Source organism: Puma concolor, chromosome D1, assembly GCF_028749965.1.
Source record: "Puma concolor isolate L17-30 chromosome D1, mPumCon1.1.hap2, whole genome shotgun sequence".
Classification (NCBI taxonomy): Eukaryota; Metazoa; Chordata; class Mammalia; order Carnivora; family Felidae; genus Puma; species Puma concolor.
In genome coordinates, this window is record NC_141676.1 from 26,061,188 (window position 1) to 26,087,479 (window position 26,292).

A 26,292-nucleotide genomic window follows, 5' to 3' on the forward strand; every position below is an offset into this window, starting at 1 on the left:
TAGTTTTAAAATAAACTCAAGTGGCACATACCATATAGATCTTTCCTCTTTTCCACTCGAAATTTCTTTAGAGATTTATCCGTATCAGCATGTGAAGATCTGGTCTATTCATTGTAGTCGCTGGATAGCACTCCAGTTTGTGATGGCACCGCCATTTATTTACTCAGTCTCCATAAATGGTCAACAAGACTTTCTCCAATGTTTCACTACTGCCAACAGAGCTGCAGTGAACAATCTCACACTCATCTCCACAGGCACTTGCAGAGATCTTCTCTCGGGCGACAATGCTGGACCCAAAGGACACATAACCCACCTTTCTTGGATGTTGCCGTGCCCAGGACGCATGATGAGCCGGTCACCATAGTCATTTGTGCCTGACCCTGACTACTGCTGCCTGAGCCAGGCAAGCCTGAATCCAAGATGGGATTGCCAGGCGCCAGCGGCATGCAGGGCGTGGCCAGAAAACATGGACAGGCGGCCCAAATTCCTCCCTTAGGGTTTTTAGGATTAGGGCACAAGCGGGTCAGCGAGACACGGGAGCTGAGCGGGAAGAGACTGAGGGAGACGGGGCTGGGATGGTGTGCACTGAAGCCTGGAGGCAGGGGTGGGGAGGGTGAGAACACGGCAGGCGTGCAAAGAGGCACGCAAACGAGAACACCCAGAAGCGTCCATGCAGTTGTCAAGAGAGATGGGCAAAGGCGCAGCCTCAGTCTGGGGAGGCTGCTGGCTCCAGTCTACGACCTAGAGAAGGAGCCCTGCTTTAAGCTCCTCTCATCAGAGAGGCCCTCTTTCAAAGATCAACAGATGTCACCTCTGCCATAAAGCTTTCCTCTCTCCAGCCCACAGAACGACCGGCTCCTTCCTCCACCCTCACGGCACTTGCTGCACCTCTCTCACAATGCACACTCGGTTCCAGGCTGTGCCCAGTTAACTGACTCCACGGCAGCCCTCAGCACAAAAGGTAAGGGCCCCACCGGTACGCACCTGCCGCCGTTATTCAGTCTCCTGCACAACGCCAGGCATGGGGCTCTGCACACAGTAGGTGCTCACTCCATGTTTCATGCCCGAACAAAAGCCGTGAGCACCTTAAAAGCAGGACCCACGTCACATAGCCAGGCTTTACAGGGGTATCAGGTACAGAGTAGGTCCTCAGTAAATGTGTCCTGAACAAATGACTGAAATGTGGCTTCCGTGAGCAAACGCATCCGCCTGAACTACTCTCCCAGGGCCTGTACCAAATGATCAGATTTCAAAGTGGAGGTGACCAGGCCAAAGGATAATTTATCTCCTTAAAGACGCTAAGTGTCAGTTAAATTGCTGTATTTAATAGGGCCTGACTTAGATGGGCCATTCTGAACAAAAGCAATAACTGGTCCAGTAATGAGCCTGCTTTAAACTGCTTTTACTACTACACCCAGAGGCCGCGGGATTCCTCGAGCCACGAGACCGAGGCCCCACTCAGAGCGCGGCAGCCTTAGCAAACAAACCACGCACCCGAGACTCCCGTCTTCCACCACCCTGGAACCACACAGGATATCTTCCAAGGGAACCCAGGATAATCGTCTCCAGAGGTTCATTCCAGGATGGGTTTTTTTTGGTTTTGTTTTGTTTTTAATCATCTTGCCCAACAGGCTCTAAGCCTCGCACAGTTGAGCGCGCAAGCCTGACAAAGAGTGAGTATGCTCCGGCCCAGAGGAGACGGGGCGGGAAGGCCTCAGAGAATCAATCCAGTATTAAATGTGTTTATTCTGTTTCTTGGGAGCATCCAATACTTATTAGCCGCGAGGAATGTGCCAGCATCAAAGAAGAGGGAGGGAGGGAAGGAAAGGGCCTTTATCTGCCACGACAGATTACAATCTCCGACAGACAAAACGAACAGAAGGCACACGCATACTGAAACTGGAAGACAAAGGAATTTGCACAACCAGAAGTCAGCTGAGTCCCTCAGTTCAAAAGGGCAGTGGAAAACACCTCAGCCTCAGCAATGCCCGGAACAGAGGAAGAGGGAAGGGAAGGACACAGGTCCACTCCTACGGGCTGTGTGATGGCCCTACTGCAGTGCACATCCTTGAGGTCACCTGGGAGAGTCAACTCCCTCTGGGCAGACCAGAAATCTGAATAAGCAGCACAGACCCTCGCCCACCGCCCTGGTGTCTTCCCTAAGCTCAACACCTACAGCCATTCATCAGATGACTCACAAGGACAACATGGGTTAAAAAAAAAAAGAGGTCTAAGGTCGGACAGGCCCCAACTACCTCGAGCCAGCCGTACAACCTACTTGTGCCTCAGCATCCCAATCTGTTGAATGGGAATAAGGAAAGGTGCTGCCTACTCATTAAAATAGCCATCATTCTGGAGCACGGAATAGGGGCCATTCTGTAGGCTATGCGCTGTCATGTTTCACCTTATGCCAGTCGGCTGTCATCCCTCCAGGCAAGCATATGACTGTCCCAGCGTGCTAGATGAGGAAACTGAGGTTTGGAAGAGGTGACACCACATTCCCAAGGCTACACAGGAGCACGTGGAGGGGCCGGGCCTGGAGGCGGGCCAGCCAGAGCTGGGAGCATCTTAGCCTCTCCCGCTGAGGAGGTGGCACGGTTTGAAAGAGGCTTTACACCAAAAAAGGTTAATCATTACTATTTTGTTATGTATTATTTACATCTGCTGCTCTGATTCTCTTTGTCACGCTCCTGGCCCCTGGCTTTCTCAATCGGGCAAGGACAGACATAGGTTCTTGGTCAACCAGAGCTCCACCCACACTGCCACACGCACAGGGGGCTCTGGCCGCAGTCAGGAAACCCAGCCAATGGCGGAATTTCCCTTCTAGGCACCAAGGGGGGCAACCACAGCCCTGCTGGAGGCCAACCCTGTGGAAGAACGGGCCACCCCTCCACCCACCTCCCACCTCCAGCTCGGACCCCTCACCGCAGACAGGATTTTCTATTCCTGAGGTGGACCCTTTGACCAGCATGTCATTCATAAGGGGAGGATGAAAATAAGATGTTTGGGGTGCCTGGGTGGCTCAGTCGGTTAAGAATCCAACCTCAGTTCAGGTCATGGTCTCACGGTTCGCGAGTTCAAGCCCTGGGTCAGGCTCTGTGCTGACAGCTCAGAGCCTGGAACCTGCTTCGGATTCTGTGTCTCCCTCGCTCTCTGCCCCTCCCCCGCTCGCACTCTGTGAGAAATGAATACACTTTAAAAAAAATTTAAAGAAAACCTTTATTTCCACGTGAGTCTTTTTAACCCAGGAGACGGTCCCGTGACGAAAGAGCAAGTATTTACACAAATAATTAACCAAGGAGGTACGGCGTTCTGTCCAAATGTCGAGCAAAACTTATTAAAAAAAAAAAAAAAAATAGCCCTGGCCACGAAATGGCCTCTCAAGGGCCACAGGAGGGGACAGCAGGTCTGAATCAGCTCCTAGAGACTCAGAAATGAACCCTGTAGAGAATGGAGTTCGCGCCTACAGTGACCGGGCCCTTCTCGGTACCTCTGCCCTCCCCCTCCCTCCCCATCCTTTCCCCGGAGAAAATTCTCTCGTCTTTGCATCTCTGGCCAAGGCTGTGCTGTGTTCACTGACCATTCACTGGCACCAAACGGCTGATTCAAGAGCTGTAGGGACACACCAGCTCCCCTTTCTCCTAATTCCTTGTGTGTACTTTCTCAACTTTCTATCAATCCCTACCTTGAATTCTACTTGCAGCGGAAGGGCTAGAAGCCAGGGAGTCTAAATAACAGCCAGAAACTTCTCAAGTGTTTACCCTACAACGCTCAGAAAATAGAATCTTCGCTTGAAACCTAAACAGATGCCCCCCCCCCCCCCGCATAAGCTGTGGCCACGGGGTGTAGGCGCACTGAATACTGTGCCCAAGGCAAAACCATGCAATCAGTCCTCTCCGCGTCCTGAGCTTTCCTAACCACTCCAGACTCCACGTGAAGGTGTTGACAACGAGGCTATTCATTGCCAGTACCTTTTTTTAACCCCAAATTCTGCTTAATCTTTGAAAAAAGAACACCCAACCTCTGGGCTGGCACAGAGGGCCCGGGTGTCAGAAGGCTCAGCTTATAGTCTCAGCTTGGTCATTAATACACTGGGTACCCCAGCACCCACGTCTTAAGCCCTGGGACTCGGTTTTTTCATCTGTAAAATGGAGAGGAATCTATCAATGTACAGGTTATGGAAAATTAATTTGGTGGGAAACAGCCAGCAACTTTTTAAAGAAATTGAATGGAAGAGATTGGAGTCGATCAGAGTGTAATAGACACAGAAGAGTAGGTTTTGATTGAGCTTCATATAGATGATCTACATTGCAATGTAAATGTGACTTTTTTAAAAAATGTTTATTTTTGAGAGAGAGAGAGAGAGAGAGAGAGAGAGAGAGATGCAGCAGGGGAGGGGAAGGGTGGGGGGAGAGGATCTGATGCTGGCTCTGTGCTGACAACAGAAAGTCTGACATGCGACTTGAACCTGCAAAGCACAAGATCATGACCTGAGCTGAAGTCAGACACTTAAGTGACTGAGCCACCCAGGCGCCCCTATATATGTGATTTTTAACAGCATGACTGACATATAATTCACATACCATACAATTTACCCATACTTTTACCTTAAAAGTATGCAACTTAATGGCTTTTAGTAAATTCAGAGTTACACAACCATAACCACATTGGTTTGGGGACATTTCATCACCCCAAAAGGAATCCACATGCCCATTAGCATTCACTCTCCATTTCTTCTCAAGCCTGGGCTACCACCAAACTACTTTCTGTCTCCAAGGATTTACCTATTCTGGACACTTCATATAAACAGAATCATACGCCATGTGGTGTTTTGTGTCTCGCTTCTTTCGCTTAGTATAATGATCTCAAGATCCGGTCATGATACAACATGTATCATTACTTCATTCCTTTTTATGGCTGTATAATATTCCATGGCATGAGTATAATACATTCATTTACCCATCCATCCACGGATGACAGCAGTGTAATTACCACTTTGGGGCTGTCATGAATAACACAGCAATGAACCATCTGTGTCCAAATGTCTGTGTACACACATAAATGTGTTTCTTTGGGTTACTATCAAAAAAGTTTGATGCCAGGGGCCTAGAGAGTTACTGAGGGATAACTACATCATTCTAAGATTTTTTTTTTAAATCAATTCTATGGACTTTTGCTTCAGGAAAGAAAATAAAGATCATCAAATCAAAGCTGCATTCTTATTGATGCGGCCACCAGAGATTCTGGGGGCAAATCTTCAACAACCTATCATTTCAGAGAATTTCAACCCTAGGAATATGCAACTTCACTGTCCAAACAGATTGGGAGAGGGGCCATTTCCTTGCTGACAGAAGCTGCTGAACTATCAGCAGAATTCAGTATTAGGTCAATTTCCTTGTTTGAGCCAGCTCCAAGTTGGATCGAATTCCAAGATGTAAATTTCTACATCGCAAGGTTTCAGACACAAGGGCACTCACAAGACACAGTGAGAGGCCACTACAGGCTCTTTCCAATACACACACACACACACACACACGCACACACACACGCGCTATTCAATTTATAAACTGCTCCATATGAAATCTGACTCCTACAACTGCAGCTATAAAAGAGCTGATACTAGAGGAGAGGCGATGGTCAAAAGCAACTCCCTCCACTAGCAAACCTGCATTAATAATTTAACTATTAACAGGCATGAAACTCAAGAAGCTTGAGAGCAAGGACTCTGTGGTCATCTGGGACACCGAGAACATCTCCATCGTTCCCCTCTTTCTATTTCAAAACCAGAGACTCCATTGTCTTAAAGAACTTGTCATCCTCAGAGAAAGGGAACATGACAAATTTGTGAAATCTAAAGAATAAATACAATTCCTATATGCCTTAAATTTATGGCCCTCACAAAGCCTGCAAAATATGATAAACCATTATAGGTTTTTCCTGTCTCCCTTGCCTTGGCCACAATTAATTTCACCAAGTTTGAGTGTAATACAGAATGTAATATATGGAGGCGGGAGATTTAGAGCCCTCATTGCCTTGCAGTAAATAAGCTTCTGCAGTTTGGGGCCCCAGAGGTAAAAAAAAGAAGCAATAACGAGAGTCCTCATTTTGGGGAACCATTGGTGTGCATTTTCTGTTTTGCATCGTTAAGCAAGACAAAAGTGCCCGAAGGAAACCGACAGCACTGGGCTAAAGTCACTCAAAATCCAAATGCCAAACGTATTCTGTAATTGAGATGCACGGCATCTCGTATACATGCCCTAGAAGAACATCATATTGCAAATAAGAGCTATGCGTTATCAAAAACAACAGAAAATGCTCTCGTTTTATTGATACTATAAACCTCAAAGGTCTATATGGGTTTTCCCAAGCACTGTCTTGAGAAGAGTAAATGGAAACTATTATTTAATGAGGGCCTACTATGTGTGCATATTGTGTTAATCCTTTACCTACACTACTGTAAAGGGTAGAATCGTGTGTCCCTGCCCCACAAAGCTATGTTCAAGTTCTGACCTCCAGTAACTATGAATGGGACCTATTTGTAAAGAGGTTCTTTTGCAGATGTAACCAGGTGAAGAAGAGGCCATCCTGGATCAGCGTGGACCCTGAACCTCCGTCTAAGGGAAGAAGCACTGCCCATCGGACCCAGATTTTAAATGTCTCATTCATTCAACTCAGCCAACGTTTGCTGAGTGCTGAGAAGGTGTGAGGAAGAGAGCCAGTAAAAGAGTCACAGAAATACAGCCCCGACTCTTCATTTTTTTCTCAAGCAAATGGGCCTGAGCACTTACTCGGAGTTAGTGAACCCATCACCAACAGGCATGCTCTGTGCGCTCTGTGGCACAGAGTGGTACTCACCCCCGTCTATATCGTCTATACCACCAGGCCCGTCTGTACCACCCCACTGCCCCCACTTCCCAGGCCAGGCAGCCCACATGACTGGTGTGGGACAACAGAATGTGGACAAAACTGACTCCTATCACTTTCAGGGTAAAGAACAGAAGAACCAGCACCTGACAAGTCCTGCAAACCCCGGGACAAAGTCGCCATGAGGAGTAGATTCCTGCCAGAGTCTTTGTGTAAGTGAAGCACAGGCTTTTATGTGTTAAACCAATGGACTACTGGGGAAACCGTACTGCAGCAAAGAGCTGTCCTACCGTGACTAACACATTCTCTAACATACATCTCTGCGTGAGCATATACCACTATAAAGTAGCTGGTTAAATTCCAAGACCCAGAGCCTGACTGGGGCCCAAGCGCTAAAAGGCCCCACTGACTTTTTAAAATTTATTTACTTTGAGAGAGAGAGAGAGAGAGAGAGTGCACGCACAAGCAGGGGAGGGGCAGAGAGAGAATCCCAAGCAGGCACCACAGCTTTCAGCACAGAGCCTGACTCGGGGCTTGATCTCACCAACTGTGAAATCATGACCTGAGCCAAAAGAGACTCTTTTTTTTCTTCTTAAATGTTTATTTTTTGAGAGAGAGACAGAGCATGAGTGGGGGAGGAGCAGAGAGAGAGGGAGACACAGAATCCGAAGGAGGCTCCAGGCTCTGAGCTGTCAGCACAGAGCCCGACGCGGGGCTCGAACCCACGAACCGTGAGATCACGACCCGAGCCGGAGTCAGATGCTCCAACCGACTGAGCCACCCAGGCGCCCCAAGAGACTCTTAAGCAAGTGAGCCACCCAGGTGCCCCTAAAAGGCCCCAGTGACTTTTAGCATTACCACCCCATTCTCCAGAAAGTTCCACCACCTCAGCAGGCCAACTTACAGAATCTGCAGAAACATGCTCTCCCATGGGGCCCGCTACATGGCCTGACTCATCTAAAATGAAAACCTCAAAATGCTAAAGGTTAATAACTGAAGGGACAAACACAATGGACGACCCGCAGAATCAGAGACACAGGGTGAATGAGGGAGTCATCAAGTAAGGAACAATGATTTTCAAAATGAGCTATGCAGAGGTGCCTCCGAGTCTCCCAGAGTGTGAGGATTCCAAGGGAGGGCACAGACTTTCTCGCCACCCACAACCCACCCCAACAAAGCCCACCTAACCGAACCAGCCGAGATGACCTGTTCTATGCATTTCGCTACCATGTCACCATTTTCTCAGAGAAAAGGCAAGACTGGCTCGATTGGGACTCTCAGTTTTCCCACTTACCACGTGTCCCTGGACAGGTCACTTCCCCCCGGAGAGTATATCTATCAATCGGGCAATAACGCTTACCTTGCAGGCCTAGCATGAGAAATTAACTAAAATGATTGCACAAAACTGCCGGAGGTACTGTAGACAGTCAACAAATATTCTTTCTCTTCCCCACCAGCATAAATACTGGCCAAATAAGTCTGCTGCACATGGGGCTGGAAATGTTTATTCTGCAATTAGTAATATGAGAGTGCCTTTTCTAAAACTTTTTGGTGGGAGCCCAAAATCTCTAGGTAAACTAGAGAATAACACCATTTGCCCCAAAATGGAGTGATCCAATTCAAGTATTTAGCGAGCACCAAAAAGACAGCAGATTTCTCACCAAGCAGGAAAAAACCCTCAGAATCAGCAAACTTCTCCTCTTCTTCCCCATGCAACAAAATAAATAGGGGAAATAACCCAAAAACCTGGCAGATGGCCTCACAAGGCACACACAAAATGCCTAGACGTGAAGGGTCTCCAGACCACTAAGTAGCATCACTGGTACAATCACCCACCATCTCACCGTCAAGGTTGAGGAGAGTGGCATAGCACCTTCCACCGTAATAACGAAAACTTCCTTCGTTGTGGAAACTAAGGCAGGCACTTTGTATATGCCATCACTTTTAATATCCAGAATAAATTCTATAGGTTGGGGCAGGGGTCTGTGACAGCGACAGCTTAACAGCCCAGCCCATTTTTGCGCTGGTTTCTTCCGGTCCCTTCAGGGAACTCCTCCCCTGCCTCCATCAGACACAGTGGGGTGCCACCTCCTCATGGGTGAGCTTCTCAGGGTCTCTGAGACAGATGACCACAAGCTGGGCGGCTCACATCAACAGAAGTCATTCCCTCACAATCCTGGAGGACAGGAGTGCAAAATCGAGGTGTTGATAGGGTGCTTCCTTCTGGAAGCCTCTCCTGGAGACTCTCCAGGAGAATCCATCCCTGCCTCTTTCCTAGCTTCTGGGGGCTGTTGGCAATCCCTGGCGTTCCTCCAACCTCTGCCTGTCTTCACACGACCTTCTCTATGTCTCCTCCTCTTATAAGGACAATGTCATTAGACTTAGGGCCCACCCAGATAATCTAGCATGGTATCCTCTCAAGATCCTCAACTTCATTACAACTGCAAAGACCCTTTCTCCAAATAAAGTCACATTCACAGGTTCGGGGTAGACGAATCTTTGGGGGGACCACCGTTAACTCACTACACCTCACTACAGGGGTCTACGCTAGCCACTCAGAGCACCCCATGCCCACCTCTACCCCAAACCCTCAACCCAGCCATGTAACCCAGGCGGGTCCATGCAGTTTACTAAATGGACAGAGAGAGAGGGCTGTAACCAGCACTAATAGAAACACAATGCAGGGGCGCCTGGGGAGCTCAGTCAGTTAAGTGTGCAATTCTTGATCTCAGCTCAGGTCATGATCTCATGGTTTGTGAGTTCGAGCCTTGCATCAGGCTCTGTGCTGACAGTGCGGAGCCTGCTTGGGATTCTCTCTCTCTCTCTCTCTCTCTCTGCTCCTCCCCTGCTAGCTTGCTCACTCTGTCTCTCTCTCTCAAAATAAATAAATAAACTTGAAAAAAAAGAAACACAATACAAACCACATATGTAATTTAAATGTTTCTAGTAGCCAGAAAGTAAAAAGGAACAGGTATAATACATTTTATTTAACCCAATATGTCCAACGTAGGGTAGTTATGGTCCTGGTCTTAAAAGAGTTTACAAAAGAGGCCCCAAACATGGGACTAGTTACTGCAACCCAGAACAGCTGAGGAAATAAAACCGACGAAGGCAGGACCAAAGAGCTCCAACTCACAAGCCAAGAAGCCAAGTAAAAAAGGACCTTTCTTCAGCTTCCGATGGAAGAACCAAGAGTAGAAAATGCAGATTTTCTGACATGCAACCAACACGTGCCTTGAATACCCCCCCCCCACACACACCATGATCCCAGCCTGGGTAGCAGGGCTACTGCTGAGTCCTGCTCACGGGTGAAGCTAGGGCAATGCCAACTCGGTGGGGGACGCCCCGCACTCAGGGATTTCCAAGGCCATCTTGCCAGGGGGCTGTCTGTGACAACAGTGGTTTTAGCAAGCTGCAGGCTTCTAGGAAAGGGCAGGAACAGACTCCCCTCCCCAAGGGATGGGGGGGGGCGGGGTGAAGGTCACAGTATTAGGACTATCTAAAAGAACATGAGAGAGATGCACTCTTAGAAAAATACGAGGATATAAAAACCCAATCTTTCAACAGGAGGTGCACCAGCCAAAGAATCTTAGGTCTTCATGAGTAACTTTCTGTTCTTAATAATATTGAGAGCCTACTGGGTACTAGCCCAGGACAGCCCTTTTTTATAAATGTTACCACATTTAGTCCTCACAATAATCCACTGAGGTGGTTATTGCCTCCATTTTGCAGGTGAAGAAACTTGAGATCAGAGAGGTTAAAGTGACACTGCTGAGAAACAGCCTGGGTCTGGTCCCAAATCACTCTGCTTCCAGAGCTGTCACTCTCCCCCCCTTTGACTCCACCTTCCCGTTGATGCCTGTATTTCCCCACCATGTGACCTCATGACTCTGACCTTGGGGGAAAGAACCAGTCATAGCTCTAAGTAGACGATGAGAACCCCAAGAGAATGATTTTCTAGATTTTTTTTTTATATGAAATTTCCCAACCAATATGAAAACCAGAACCTGAATGATAATGGACTCCCCTGGGGTCAGCAGTGGCCCCAGGGTCTCCATCAACAGCTTCCAAACTGAGGTCCCCGGTGGTTGAGAACATCAAAGATTCCCAGGGCTAGTTCAAAGGGGCCAACCAAACGCGTCCACTTGCCTAAATGCCCAGCGCTCGGCACATCAAATGTCTCTGTTCAAACACATTAGTGTGGTAACAATAACTACATCCTTCCGAAGGAATCTCTCACAGATATAAAGTCTTTCATTAATGATTTAACAATACAGATTATTATTTAATAATTGCAGTTTGGTAACAAGCTATGTCAAAACATCTGGTTTGTGGGAGAATATTCGGCAAGAAGTCCTTGGCTGGGTTAGACAGAACGGAAGTAGACTGGGATTTATCAGCCCTGTGTCATCCACACTTGGGAAGCTGGAAACCGCCTCCGTGAGGCCCAGTGGAAGGGCCCAAGTTTACCATTAAAAACATAACATTCCTCATGCTGTCATTCTCCCAAACTGCTTAACAAACCTCACATTTTTTCATTAACCTTCACGGTGGGGGAGCTAGGTGAATGAGAATTTCCATGTCATATACGTAAAGAGAAACAGTGATCCCATTTCTAAAAGGAGTAACTCAAACCAACTAATCACCAGTAGATTAGTTCCCAGCACGACCTTGCCCATCCAGATAAAGTCAATGGCGAAAAGGTAAGACAAATGCCAGGGAGCCCTGGTGGTAATTCCCTCTGCGGTTTGACTTTCTATGGGTCCAATATTTCTCTATAAGAAGCCTCAATTTCCCCAGCAACGGAATGGGGAGAATATCTACTACCTGGTAATGAAGACATAGCCATAAATGACTTTGGACTGCCTAGATAATCAGCATTATGCAAACTGACATAGCAACCATTACAAAGCAACTAAACACGGTTATAAATCTTATAAAAATACTTCCGTGGAGGGGCGCCTGGGTGGCGCAGTCGGTTAAGTGTCCGACTTCAGCCAGGTCACGATCTCGCGGTCCGTGAGTTCGAGCCCCGCGTCAGGCTCTGGGCTGATGGCTCAGAGCCTGGAGCCTGTTTCCGATTCTGTGTCTCTCTCTCTCTCTGCCCCTCCCCCGTTCATGCTCTGTCTCTCTCTGTCCCAAAAATAAATAAACGTTGAAAAAAAAATTAAAAAAAAAAAATACTTCCGTGGAAATTAAGGCTCAATTAAGAGGCTCCGTATTAAAAAAAAAAAAAAAAAATCTCGATCACCTTGTTATTTTAAAGACAACAGTATTTAAAGCCAGCATAGCCACTCCTAGAGAAGGGATATGCTCAACTAATTGAACAGTGGAAACCAGGGTAAGGTAGAAGGGCCCCCAGTGACCCCTGGGCTGAATACAAACAGGCCCATCAGGTGACCCACCTCAAAATATCCATAAGCCCTTGCTGACCAATGGGCTACTTACACCCAGATGCAACACGGAAAAAAGGAAAATTCCATATGTTCCCATACCTCCTCACCTTCCCCCGTAACTACAGCCCCCCACCACTGTCTCCTGGAAGACAGTCTCTCCTTTGCTGTCCTGCCTGCTGTTCCTGTGCAGTGAGTGTATTCAATAAACTTCTAACCCCTTTGTTCTGCCTCGGGTGAATTCTTTCACAGCCAGCGCAGGCCTCCACCTGATCGGGTCGTCCCCCACGATATAGGACCTTTCCGTAACAGTCTTGATAAAGCTCCACATCAATATACAGCTAGCTAACAAGAAGGGACAAGAGGGGCGCCCGGAGGGCTCAGTCTGTTAAGCATCTGACTTCAGCTCAAGTCATGATCTCATGGTTTGTGAGTTCGAGCCCTGCAGCGGGGCTCTCTGCTGTCAGCTCAGAGCCTGCTTCGGATGCTCTCCCGCTCTCTCTACCCCTCCCCCCCTCACTCACGCTCGCTCACTCTCTCTCTCGAAAATAAATAAACATTTAAAAAAATAAAATAAGAAGGAAGAAGACAAGGACAGACCCAGCAAAACTGATGCAAGACAGGCTGGAATCAAGAGACCAGGAGATCCCTCCCCAGGGGAGAGCCGCTGACTCAAGAACCTCGTCCCAGGTATCACATCAACTCCCTATTTCTCTGCAAGAGCTACAAGGCCCAGTATAGCTTATAAATTCTCTTTCATGCACGGCACCTAGGAAAAACCTGAGCTAACCCAACTCAACATAACTTTGCTTATCCCAGGGCCGTCAGAAGAGGCAAAAGAACAACAACTGCCTAAAACAAATGGACCAGAAGCTTGGAGACTCACCATTCCAACGCTCGTGTAACTTAAAAAGATATCTGCACCCCCGTGTTCACTGCAGCTTTGTTCACAATGGCTGAGACACGGGGGCAACCTCAGTGTCCATCAACGGACGAATGGATAAAGAAAAAGTGCTTCAATACTAAACCGCTTGACGCAAAAGCAGCATCTAAACTAAAAGAACTCCTCTCTCTCCCTAACCCGAGGCACTTGGACGGCTAGAGAAATAGTTCTGAGTGTGGGTGTTTAAAATTTAAATGTTTCGATGAGCTGACTCTCGCGGGCTCAGCAAGTGATCAATTTACCCTTTTACAGTCTTTGCCCGCTTAGTAATTCGCTCCAGGTACCTTCCGCGTAGGTGAAGACCATGAGGCTGTGAAAACATGGCAAACCCTGCCAGGACTGACACGCAGAGGGACCCTCAAGTCTAGGGCACTGGGTCCGGCCACAGGTGCCAAGCACAGCAGTGCTGGGGACCCAAAGATGTGTGAGAAGCAGCCCCAACTGAACCAAGGAGCTTAGTTCGCCAAGAAGAGCCGACGGAAGCAAGAAAATGTTCAACGGGCATCAGTCCGGGCCACACATCACGTGACTGTTACAGACACAAAGGATGAGGCTGCTCTGCCTTGGACCGCCCCGGCCCTGGACAAGGGCTGGGTGGAGGAGCTCTGCACTGCAGGTATGCAAACCTCCAGGGACGATGAGGCTGGGGACAGGCAGGATCCAGTTCACAGAGGGCTACAGTTTGGATCTTTGCCTTTGATGGACTGGGGGACGTGCCTCACGGCCATTTCCCTTCCTCCCAAAAATGTAAATGAGCGCCTAGCTTTTTTAAAGGGGCCAGCATCCCCTGCATCACCCTGGCGCATCTGGGGTAGTCAGCCATCACGAATCAAGAAACAGACCTCGCTCTGGAACACGTTCCATGGAGCTGCCCACATGAGAGGCTGCAGCCCTGCAAACTGGCATCCACAGCACAGAGTGGCCACTGTGGACGCGGAGGGACGGGCGGGGCTCCTGGCTTGATACCACTGCTGGTTTTCCCGAAACATGCACCCTAAGGGGTCACGTAGGAGCTCTCCCTACCTGGCCTCTCCAGGATACCTGTGATTCTTCTTTCAGAGCTGCTTGGGAGGATGAGGCATGTTTCCTGTAACGTACTAGCCCAGTGAAGCCATCTACCCCTGTACCCTTTCTTGTCCTAAAACAAGTTTTCAGAAGTAAAACTCCAGTCCTTGGTCTCTTTCCCTTCGTGATGAACTCCCATATATACCCCGTGATGTGTTTTCTCCTCCCATAATCACTAAGAAGGCTCCCAATGTGACCTCAGCACAGTGCTTACTCTCGTTTGTAGCAGAAGGTGGCTATGTGACTACACGCTGGCCCATGGGATATAGACAGAAGTCCTGTATGTGACTTACAGGAAGGGCCTTTGAGAAGAAGAAGCTCATTCTTTTTTTTTTAAGTTTATTTATTCATTTTAAGGGAGCACGCACAAGCAGGGGAGGGACAGAGAGAGGGAGGGAGAGAGAATCCCAAGCGGGCTCCACCCTGTCAGCACAGAGCCCGACATGGAGCTCGAACTCACAAACCCGTGAGATCATGACCTGAGCTGAAACCAAGAGCCGGACACTTAACCAACTGAGCCACCCAGGTGCTGCAAGAAGGAGCTCATTCCACTTAGGGCCTTCCTCCTTCCTGCAGGCTGGAATTCAGATGACGTGGCTGGTACTCAAGCAGTCGCTCTGGGCCATGGAGGAGCTAGCAGAGGAATGTGTAAGAAAGGGAGCCTGGGCCCCTGAGGACTTGGAGCCACCAAGCCCCTCTGAATCACCTACCTCCAGAAAGCTCTGCAAGCCACTCAGTGGGCTAAGCGCATGCCTCAGTAATGGAATTTTCATGCTATAAATCAAGTTACTAAATTTGGCTTGAGTTGCAGTAGACTGAGAGCACCCAAACAAAACACGTTTATAAATACATTTAAGCACACATATTTCCAAGACTCCAAGAGGAATAAAAAGCCAAAGCAATACAACTAAACATACACACACACACACACACACACACACACACACACACACACACACAGGCATGCATATGCACATACACACACACATACACACACACAGACCACTGAAGTCACTGTCCACCCTGCCACACAACAGAATTCAACTCACACAGACTCTTCCGGGAGAAGTTCCATTTGTTCCAACATTGTCTCAGATCCTTCAAAGTGTCTTTTGCACCCCCACTACACTGAGCTCCTGGAGAGAAGAGACTGGGCATTATTCAACTCAGTATCCCCAAGTGCCTAACACAATGCCTGGAACATAGTAAGTTTGATAATGAATGAAATAAAATTCACCCACTGGCCCAGGAAAAGGGAAAAGAGTGTACACAGACATATCAACATCTTCCCTCTTGGTGGTATCTATGTCTGTTTCCTGTAAACATACTCATCCATTCCCCGAAGGCCCCCACCCCTCTCTATTGTAGACACTCCCCCTACAGAGGCTCCCCACCCCACCCTCCAGCTCGCATCACCTGCTGTGAGGGAGAAATCTTCTAGCCCCACCACCTAGAAGTCCTGGGTCATCTCCACCAACCTTCCTTTTCCTACTAGAACACTGACCATCCACACTTCTGAAAGAGTTGGATCCACCGAATTAATCCCTATAATAATCCTTTTCTCGATTGTGAAGGGACAAGAGGATCCAACTGCATACACTTCCAAGTTCAACTTCTACCATGATTACAATTCACTGGCAACAAGGTTAGAGAACCACCTGGCAGGTTTATTGCCAACATTACTTCAGTCAGCCCTCATGGCCCGCAACTCTGGGACCAGCCTATTTCTCCTTCAGGGCCTGGGCTCAGGTCCCCCGCCAGCACCCTATACTCCGGGAAATGAAAGCCCTCTGACTCCTCCTACCCGATAGCAAAATGGTCCCCACTCTGCATCACCAGACTCTCCAGCCCTACCAAGGCATATTCTAAACAGCCATTCTCCTGAGCCTGGCCACTCAATCCCTTACTTGTTCTAAGAAGTTTTTACCCCATCAGCATGCCCAAACAACACTAAAATTCTTTTTTAGTGTCACATCCTTCCACTTAAAGAAAAAAAAAATATCCCTCATTACCCCCTCTTCCTCCAGGCCAGCCCCCTCTGCCCCGGCCCACGGCCAGGTTCCAATCCCTCCCCCCGCCACCATGAATGACCGCATCCTCATACCTGTCCACCCTGCGCAACTCAGTGCCCAAGATTACACCACACTGGCACGCCACTGCATATATTGCTTGCTGTGGCTATACCCATCATCTTTTTTTTTTACACTTAAAAAAAAATGTTTATTTATGTATTTTGAGTGGGGGAGGTAGAAAGAGAGAGAGAGAGAGAGAGAGAGAGAGAGAGAGAGAGAGAGAATCCCAAGCAGGCTCTTTGTGCTGTCAGCGCAGAGCCTGATGCTGGGCTCGGTCTCGGGATCATGAGATTACAACCTGAGCTGAAATCAAGAGTGGGATGCTCAACCAACTGAGCCACCCGGGTGCCCTCCCCATTGTCTTTTAATGACTATTTAAATCCTCTACTCGCAGCAGACCAATCGGTCCATAACAACTTTTGTGAAAGGAAATGGGATACTGGGATGGGGGGGGGGGGTGGAGACAGAAACTACAGGTAATAAAATTGACCAAAGGCTTAAGGAAGTATGAACAGAACACAGCTGCCAGGATTCCCATCCTTCTTCCAGAGGCCTGTTCTGCATGCTCGTGCTCCCCAGGGAAGAGGACTGGTACCAATCCATCAACATCTCTCATCCCCCCACAACTTATCCTATTTCTGCATTCTACTGGGATAACACTTTCGGGTTGCAACAACACACTTGATTTCATCTAGAGGCAGTGGTGCGGCTAAAAGGCAGTATTCACCAATATGAACATAATCTCTAATAAAACACAGAATTCCAGCTCAAGGGCATGGAAGTGAAGCTGTAAACGTGCTCCCAGGCCGGCGATAGGTTATCTCAGCCTGGAGACACAGAGTGCGGACGTGAAGGCAGCAGGCAGCCTTCGTATCAAGTTCAGCCATGGGATGAAGCCAGCCGCCAAACGTCTCAGAGAGACACGGTCCACAACTGGCCAGGGTGACTTAGGCTCCAGGTAGGGAGTTGGAAAAGATGGGCACCTCCTCCCCATCTCTATGCAGCTTTCTCTTCCTCTACCACTCCTCGAAAGCTGGTGGGGTTTCAGAAATGGGTTCAAATATGCATAGAAATTTAAAGTAAAACGAAGGTAGGAGGTCAGACACGCTCTCAAGAAGGTGCCTACACAGTCTCCCCCTGCCCCTGGTGTCAAGCCCTTGTGTGATCACCTCCCCCTGAATGTGACTTGCTTCTAATCAACGGAAGAAGGCAAAGGTGACAGGATGTATGCGATTATGTTAGAGAAGACTACAGGGCTCCTCTTTCTCTTGCTGACTTGATGAACCAAAAGGCTATGTTGGGACAGAACAAGTAACTGAGACCCACCTCCAGCTGACAGCCAGCAAGAAAATGAGGCCTTCCTCCTGCCACCTTCAAGGAAATGAATGCTAACGACCACGTGAGTTTGGAAATGGATCCTTCCCCAGTCGAGCCTCAGAGGAGACCGCAGCCCCAGCTGACACCTTGACTGCAGCCTTGCAGAGAGCCTGGCTATGCTGCACCCTGTCTCCTGAACCACAGATGAACCAATAAATACGTGCTATGTTAAAACACTAAGTTTGCAGTGACATTGTTATGCAGCAATAAAAAACTAATGCAAATCAAGTCAGGGGCAAGAAGGGGTTATTCAATAAATGAATGGAATGCATTGATAGCCACCTGGAAAAAAAATAAAGTTGAATCCCTGACTCACACATAACACCAAAATAACTTCCAGATGGGTGAAGGATTTAAATATGAAAAAATAAAACAAAAGAAGAAAACAGGAGCTTTTAAATACATAATTCTGGAGCACAGAGGGCCTACACGTGACACGAAAACCCAGAAGAATTTCTTCATCTAGAAAGGATCGATAAATCTAACTAAAGTGAGAAAATCTATCTGCCACTTGTATCACAAAGGGCTGCTTTCCTTCAAAATGGCTCCTACAAATAATAAGAAATCAAAGTAGCTCCTCCACATCAACAAGAAAAGATCATTTTGAAAAGATGCTCACTCATTGTAAGAGAAATAAAATAAGACACTAACTGTGATAGAATGCTGGTAACACAGTGGGCGGGAAAGCAGTGGGGAGACCAGCACCCTCGTTTACAGAGGGGGGAGGGGGGATTGGAACAGACTTTCTGGAGGACAATTAAGCATAACCATCAAAATATCAAATGCGCTTAACTCTTCAACTCAACAATTTCACTTCTCTAGATATTTAAAATAACCTATGGGTAAGGCTATTTAACATAACACCGTCACAGCAGAGATGGAAGTCATCCTATCTACCAATAGCAGATGGGCTAAATAATTTATGGTCCATCCAGGTAACAGAATGCCACGAATACTATAAACCATAAAAATAAATGAGGCGGCTCTTTCTGTTCTGAGAGCGAGCTCTGAAATATATTTAGTAAATAAACAACAATAACCAAAAAACAGGTGCCTCCACAGAAGAGACGAGGGGTGGCTGGGGACTAGATCAGAGGACGCCTTTTCACTGTGTGCTCTTTTGTACCTTATGAGTATCACACCATATGGTTGTGTTTCTTTTTCAGAATATTAAAACTCAAATCAAAAAATTCATGCAAAGTTGTTGGAAAGCATAAACAATATAAAGATTTTAAATTGGGGCTCCTGGGTGGCTCGATCAAACAAGCGTCCAACTTTGGCTCAGGTCATGAGCTCACGGCTGGTGAGTTCAAGCCCCGTGTCGGGCTCTATGCTGACAGCTCAGAGCCTGCTTTAGATTCTGTGTCTCTCTCTCTGCCCCTCCCCTGCTCATGCTCTCTCTCTCTCTCTCTCAAGAATAAACATTAAAAAAAATTGTTTAATAAAATAAAGATTCTAAATTTATGTTATATATACAGAATACTATACATATACACAATTATATAAAGGTATCTACAGACGTCATATCTATGTACTATAGATACACAGATGTATGCATACATTCGTACTATGTATTAAACAGCTCGTCCAGAAGAACACACGAGCATCTGAGGACCGGTTTCCTCTGGGCTGGGAACTAGTATAACTGTAACTAGTAACCCAGGTAGCAAGGCAGCAGGGGTAAGAGAGGGAACTACTTTTTCACTGTATTTTCTTCCATTTTTGTACCAATTTAAAACAGACGGTTAAAAGACAGGCTTAAGCCACTGTGCTTCCTCTGGTCCTGTGTCTTTCCTCCTTTAAGACACTTTGATGGTGCCCCCCACACCTCCCTGCTACAGACTCCCAGTCTTTGTTGTCCAGTTGAAGAAGTACAGATGTCCTAAAGAGCTGAGAGCACAAAGTCACCACCTTGAAGGTGTAGACCGGCAGCACTGTCATGCCATCCCCCCGTCTGTCTGTCTCCACACAGACGCTGAGTGACCTGACGCAGGACACTTAACCCCTCGGAGCCTTGGTTTGTTCATCTGCAAAATGGGGTTATTACCCTCCTAGGTAATTCCTACCGCTTCACGATCTGCTTCACAGATTGTCACAAACTGGGTGGTGAAAAACAACGGAAATCTATTCTGTCTCACAGTTCTGGAGGCTGGAAGTTCAAAGTCAAGGTGTTGGCAAGGCTAGGCTCACTCTGAAGGCTCTCGGGAAGAATGCTTCCTCATCTCTCCCCTAGGCCCTGGTGGTGGCCAGCCCCCCTTGGCATTCCTTGCTTTGTACCTACATCACTCCAATTCCCGGCTGTGTCTTCACAGGGCCATCTTCCTCTGCGTGTCTGTGTGTCCCCTCCTCTTAAAGTCACCGGAATCAGGACCCACCCTAATCCAGTATGACCTCATCTTAACAAACTGCATTTTGCAAGGACCCCGTTTCCAAATATGGTCACACTCGCAACTGGACTGGAACATATGTTTTTGTGCATGGATGCCATTCAACCCCCCTAGGAGATGGTAAGAAGATGAAAACGACGGCGACACAAAGCACCAAGAACACGGCCGGGGCACACAGAAAACGCTCCACGGGCGGGAGCCTCATCACTGTGAGACACACAAGGGAGGAGCTCTCTCCCACACAGCAGGCTCCTACCCAGAACATCAGGCCTGGCTTCCCCGCTCCTCATAAAAACAAAAACCGCAAGCAAGAAACCAAAAGCTAACAAGCCGGCATCCTTACGGCTGATGTGTTGTTGAGCCTTTTAAAGCAAACAAACCAGGGCTGGGTACCAAGTCACCGATGTAGATGTTTTATCAGTGGGTCTGTCTGAGGAAACCCCATACCCACACGTGGGCCCCACGCGCCTCCTCCTAGAGGAGCTGGTCTGCCAGGAAGGAGCCCCACAGGCTGCTCTAAAAGCAGAAAGGGCTCTCCTAAAGGTGTGCACTTCTGGTCCCAACATCTGGCTGCCTTCCAACTGAGCAACACATTCCAGAAACAAAGCCCTGGAAGCCCCCGGGGCTGTAGGGGAGATAAAGCCTCGGGCTGAGGCTGAATCCTGAGCAGCACACGCTGGGGCCTTCCCCGGAGAGCCAGGCCAGATGGTGCGCCCAGCGAAGCGACGCATCGATCCTGGGCAAAGCCCTTTCCCCACTCCCTCCTCGGCAGAAACCAAAACACCTATCGGGACGATCAAAGCTACTGCCCACACTATGAGACTGACTTTGACTAGACTCATTAAGGCGTAAGCTCCCGTAGGGTGGATTTTGTCCACGGAGGATGCTTGCAAATTGGGAAGCAAGTGGCCTGGGCGAAGCTGGCCCCCGTGAACCAACTAGCCAGACAGAGCTTCCATTAAAAGAGGAAAATATCTGAAATTCTAGGTAAACCATGCTTGAAACCATCCTTGGACAGCTGTTCAAAGATTCTATTATGAGCTTTCTGGGAAGCCCTCTATGAGAGTTCACACCAGTGTGAGAGAGAGGCCTCCGCAGAAGTGAGGTGAGAAGAGCCCAGACCGAGAGGGCGGGGGCCAGGGTTCGAATCCTGCCCGCTTGGGGATCCCCCTTCCTCTCTGGGAGCTTCAGTTTTGTAAGAGGGAGAAACAAGCGCCCCGGAACCCCAGCTGCCACCTCCACGCAGGACACACGGATTCTAGGACCCAGATCCGCACACAAACTGGTGAAGCTTAGCCATGGATCAGTGCACACACTGGACACACTTAGGAAAGGATTCTTGGTAATGACAACGGCAATCTGTGGATCTGCAGATACCGTCTGCCAGGTGCCAAATGATGAGGCTGCACTTGAAGGGGTATAACCAGCTGAAACGATCACCAAGTCACAAGACAGCCAACCACACAAGTCCCCAAGGGAATCAGAAGTGCCTCGACACATCACAACGGTTACCCCGAATAAATTACAGGAGTCATTGAAAGGGCTCCCAGACAGCATGCCGATGTCACCCCAGAGTGAGGGACCCGTGCAGAGAAATAAAAAGAGGTGTCAGGCTCCACGGGAACCTCAACTCTGCGACCTAGCTCTGAGGTGACTCGGGTACACCAAACACTCACGTGGCTCCCCTTTCCCCATCTGGCAAATGGGAGCAGTAGCGCCTCTGACCCAAAGACTTCTTACAAGGATTAAGTGAAGGGCCGCTCTGCACGCATTCCTGCCAGGTGCTAAATGGTGGTCAGTCTGCCCCCTCCACTGCCCTTCTTCCCTCCCTCCTCTCTCTGGCTTTCCTCCCTGCTCCTGTGCTCACGAGATCCCTCCGCAGCTCCTGTGGACACAGTCAGGGCTCCCTGCCCTGGAACACTCTTCTCGAAATCCTAAATACACACAGGCCTAAACACTAGGCACCTGCATGCTCCCCCTCCCCCCAAGACGTGCCATGCAGCTTCCCTCCCCTTCCCCAAAGGAAATCACCTCTGGGGACGCAACAGCCTCTCCCAGCGGGTCCCAAATGTGTGTGTGAAAACACCCAGACACTGCAAGATGTTCACTGCACTTTAGGAGCAACGGCCGTGAACTCTCCTTACAAGTAATCTGTTCCATGTAAAGGACCATCTTTACTCTGAGGATGAGAAACTCCTACATTTTTTTCAGTAAAACGTGACTTCTTATATAAAACAGCGATATAATAAAGGGCGGGTTTTGTTTTTGTTTTTTTTTTACGTTGTTCTCACGCGATCAAATACAAGTAGGTGACCCAACATCAGGAGCCCACCCATTTTGGGTTTATTTTTCATAATTTTACCGATCCAGAAATCCAAGTCTGGGAATCGCCTGATGCCTGGTGGCCTACACTTCGTCCCCAGCTCAATGGCTTGACCCTCACTTACAAAGCCAGCGTCTGCTCTCACCATTGCAGGGAAACGGCTCAATCGAAGGTATCCAAATCCAGGCCCCTTCCCTGCAGCTTGCATCTGGCGGTGTGAGCGAGGCAGTGTTCGTTGCACTCAGATATAGTGGAGCCTGCATAGTAGCCAACCCCCGTGTGCTACACAGCCTCAATCTAGGCCACGGCCTCCTAACCTCCGTCACGCAAGCCCAAGCTCTCGCTGGCCTGTGCGGCCCTCATCACCACCCCACCCACAGAAGCCGGGAAAGCCCAGGGCCCGCAGCCTATTCTTTGCCCACATCCTAGCAAGTTGCTTGCTTCTCTGAGCATCAGTCTCCTACCAGGTCAAGTAAGCGATGGCAACGGTACCTATCTCACAGGGGGTTGGAGTAAGGCACTTTCCACAGTGCCTGGGACACAGGAAGTGCCAATAACTAGGACACAGGAGGTGCCAGTAACTGGGAACACGGTAAGGAGGAGTATTCGTAGTACAGCATGCCCTCTTTCTAGCTTTTGCCCCCACCACTCCTGGAGACTCCAGCAAAACTGTCGTCTTTGGGGCTCCCCAATTATTCTTCATACTTTCCCACCTCTGGGACTCTGCCCATGCCAGCCTGGCACTCCAGCCTATCTTCCACCCGTTCCTCCAAGCCCGTGTCAGGACCTCCTTCACGATCCTTGCTTATCCATCGCAGGAGGAGTAAGTGTGGACATCCTCTGAATTCTACCGCGTCTGGTCCATGCCACTCTTGTGACCGTACAGCTCTTCACACTAAGACCCGATGCTTTACTCAGACCTAGATAGAATCTGCACATTCTCCCTCTGTTCCTGCGTTCTTTCCTCAAAGTCAGGGGGAAACTCTGGATGTCCAGCAGGACTTGCTACAGTGTCCTACAAGTAAGTGAACGATAAATAATTGTTCTAAGAAGCCCCTGTGACATAGTCCCCAATCTATCATTTTATCTTTTTTTTTTTTAAATGTTTATTTATTTTTGAGACAGAGAGAGACAGAGCATGAATGGGGGAGGGTCAGAGAGAGAGGGAGACACAGAATCTGAAACAGGCTCCAGGCTCCGAGCTGTCAGCACAGAGACGGACGCGGGGCTCGAACTCACGGACTGCGAGATCATGACCTGAGCCGAAGTCGGACGCTTAACCGACTGAGCCACCCAGGCGCCCCCCCAGTCTATCATTTTAAAACAGATAAGCAGATACAGGATGAAGACCTCCTATGTCCCATGTGAAATTTCTCCTAAGACCAAAGCTAGCAATGGTTATATGTGTACACATGCACACACACACACACACACACACACACACACACAAGGCTGTGTGTATACACACATGTCCATCCCCAACTCTCAGGCAATGCATGTGAATGGTAATTAAAATTCAAATCCAGTGAGATTTAAATCCAACGTCCTTAAGGCCTGGCCCACTCAGTCAGTGCATGACTACTTTGCTCTCCCATTAACATTTACAACTTTGTACTTCTGACTTCTGGGTTGTTTTGCTTGTCCTCTTTGGGTTTAACCTTTACCACATTATTTTCCTACCTTCATCTGACTCACCTTCTCCAAGTGGCAGTGTTATTTATTTATTTTACAAAGGCAGCCTTTACTCTGGTTTTTTTTTCCCCCATCTCCCACACCCCCACCAGGTTTCTAAATCCACTCAATGGCCTTTTTATGGTACCGTATGTGTGCAAATAACTCAAGTCCACAGAGATTCCCATTGCTTCCCATTCTGTCCTCACCCTCCATTTCTCAAAGAAATGAAAATTATTTCAATAGGAAAGGGAACAGGCAGGAGTTCCTCGAAGCCCCTTTAAATGTGCTTAAAGAAAGGACGTTTCTCGTTCAAAATCTCTGAGGCTCTTCTGTTCACCTTAGGAACTCATGTAAAAGGAAGTGCTCCGAAGAACCCAAGCAACTCAATGAACCTCCCAGAAGCAAGCTGGGAGGTTGCAATTCCCCGAAGTCAGAGCAGAAACAACATAGGGAAATTTACCATCAGTCACTTACTCTGCAGGCTGGCTCTGCAGGGTACACACACCCCCTTCGATGCAAAATTTACTATGGAAGAAAGTCGTCTGCAGCAAGACAACGGACGGAGTGAGCCCTGTGAACCTGAAGCAGAACTCTAACATATTCGGAATTCTCCGGACTCTGCCTCTAGAATTGAACTCAGCGCCGAACCTTCAATATATCCCAGGTTATGCAGGGGAATACCCCCTGGAACTTGTCGGCTAGCTCAAGTTCAAACTTCAAACACTTGTATATTTCAGAGCCACCAACAGAAAGAAAACTACGAATGTAGTTCAGAAGGACCAGGAATGGGGGGGAGATGGGAAAAATACATTTTTAAAAGTCAGTGTGAAAATGAGTCAGAAAAACCCGACTTCGGGTTCATGAAATTTTAAGACTGAAAATGTCAGAATGACCAACAGTCCTCATCTCTGTTTTAAGACCAAACAGGATCATAGTAGCCACTGGTTAAAAATATTCTCATGGCTCTTAGTATAAAATTCAAAAGCCTTGACATAACCTGCTGTACAAACAAACTGAAGCACATACGTAGGTAGAAACTCATATATTCATTCAACAAATGTTCACTGACAGCACCCACATCAGTGCCAACACGGGATCCTGGCATAAACGACACCCCCAGCCCTCAAACCCAGTCTCAGAGCATGGACTGGTAAGCAGGTGAGTGCTGATGAAGTACCAGGTGCTGGGCTAAGAGGCACCTTGCATGCATGACCTTGTCCACTCTTCCCAAGAGTGCTATGAGGCTGGCATTATTCTCATCTCCCTTTTATAGGTTAAAGAGCTCACTGAAGCATAGAGAGTCTCTATAATCAGCCTAAGGCCAACAGCCAGTATCTGAACCCAGATCGTTTTGGTTAAAGAGCCTGCCTTCTTGAACCCTATACCTCCATCAGAAGTGGCGCCCAGAAAGTGGTCCCACAGCTTTGCTGGTTTGCTCACAAACTTAGTTCAGTGATCTCAGCAGCCCTCACAGAGTAAAGCTTCCTTCTAGATGCTGTGACACAGAAGCACCCAGAATCCATGTGAAAAGGAAACATTCTACTCCCGGGCAGAACTAGACCTTATCAGCCAGCCCTAAACCTGGAGTTCCGGTCCTGAACTCTGGTGGTTGTGGAACAACCACCCATTACCTGCACCGTGCCAAATGCCCTCAGGCTTCTCTATCTACATCCAAATGGGGGTAGAGGAGGGGGTGGGGCGGGCTAAAGACTGGCCACAGCCTACCACACTCCCCTCCCTACTTTTCAGGGGAAAAGACACTAAAACCAAGGCAAGTTACTGCTTTGTGCTCTTGGGAAACTAAGAACTCTTAATTCTAAATATTGGAAGACGTGGGGAAACAGGTGCGGTAACAACCTAAAGGTCTCCTTAAGGGATGAATAAACAAAGTGCAGTATATTCATACAATGGAGTATCTTACAGCAGTTTAAAAACCACATCTATATTGGGGCACCTGGCTGGCTCAGTCAGTAGAGTGTGCGACCCTTGAACTTGGGGTCGTGAGTTAGAGCCCCACACTGGGCGTAGAGTTTACCTAAAAAAATACACCTATACATGGCAACATGGATCGACCTCAATATTATAAGAATAAATGAAAAAGTAAACTGAAAAATATGCTCAGTATGATAGCATTGATGTACACTTTAAAACATGTATAAGGGGCGCCTGGGTGGCTCAGTCGGTTAAGCATCTT

General features: G+C 48.1%; 1 protein-coding gene and 1 non-coding gene across 3 annotated transcripts in view; both read right to left on the minus strand.

Moving 5' to 3' along the window:
- The window catches only part of LDLRAD3 (low density lipoprotein receptor class A domain containing 3), a 242,038-nt gene that overhangs the window by 199,243 nt on the left and 16,503 nt on the right, over positions 1 to 26,292 (minus strand). The window lies entirely within an intron of this gene.
- Positions 7,566 to 7,651, minus strand: TRNAR-CCG (transfer RNA arginine (anticodon CCG)). Its single transcript has one exon. It is a non-coding gene; the product is annotated as a tRNA-Arg (tRNA).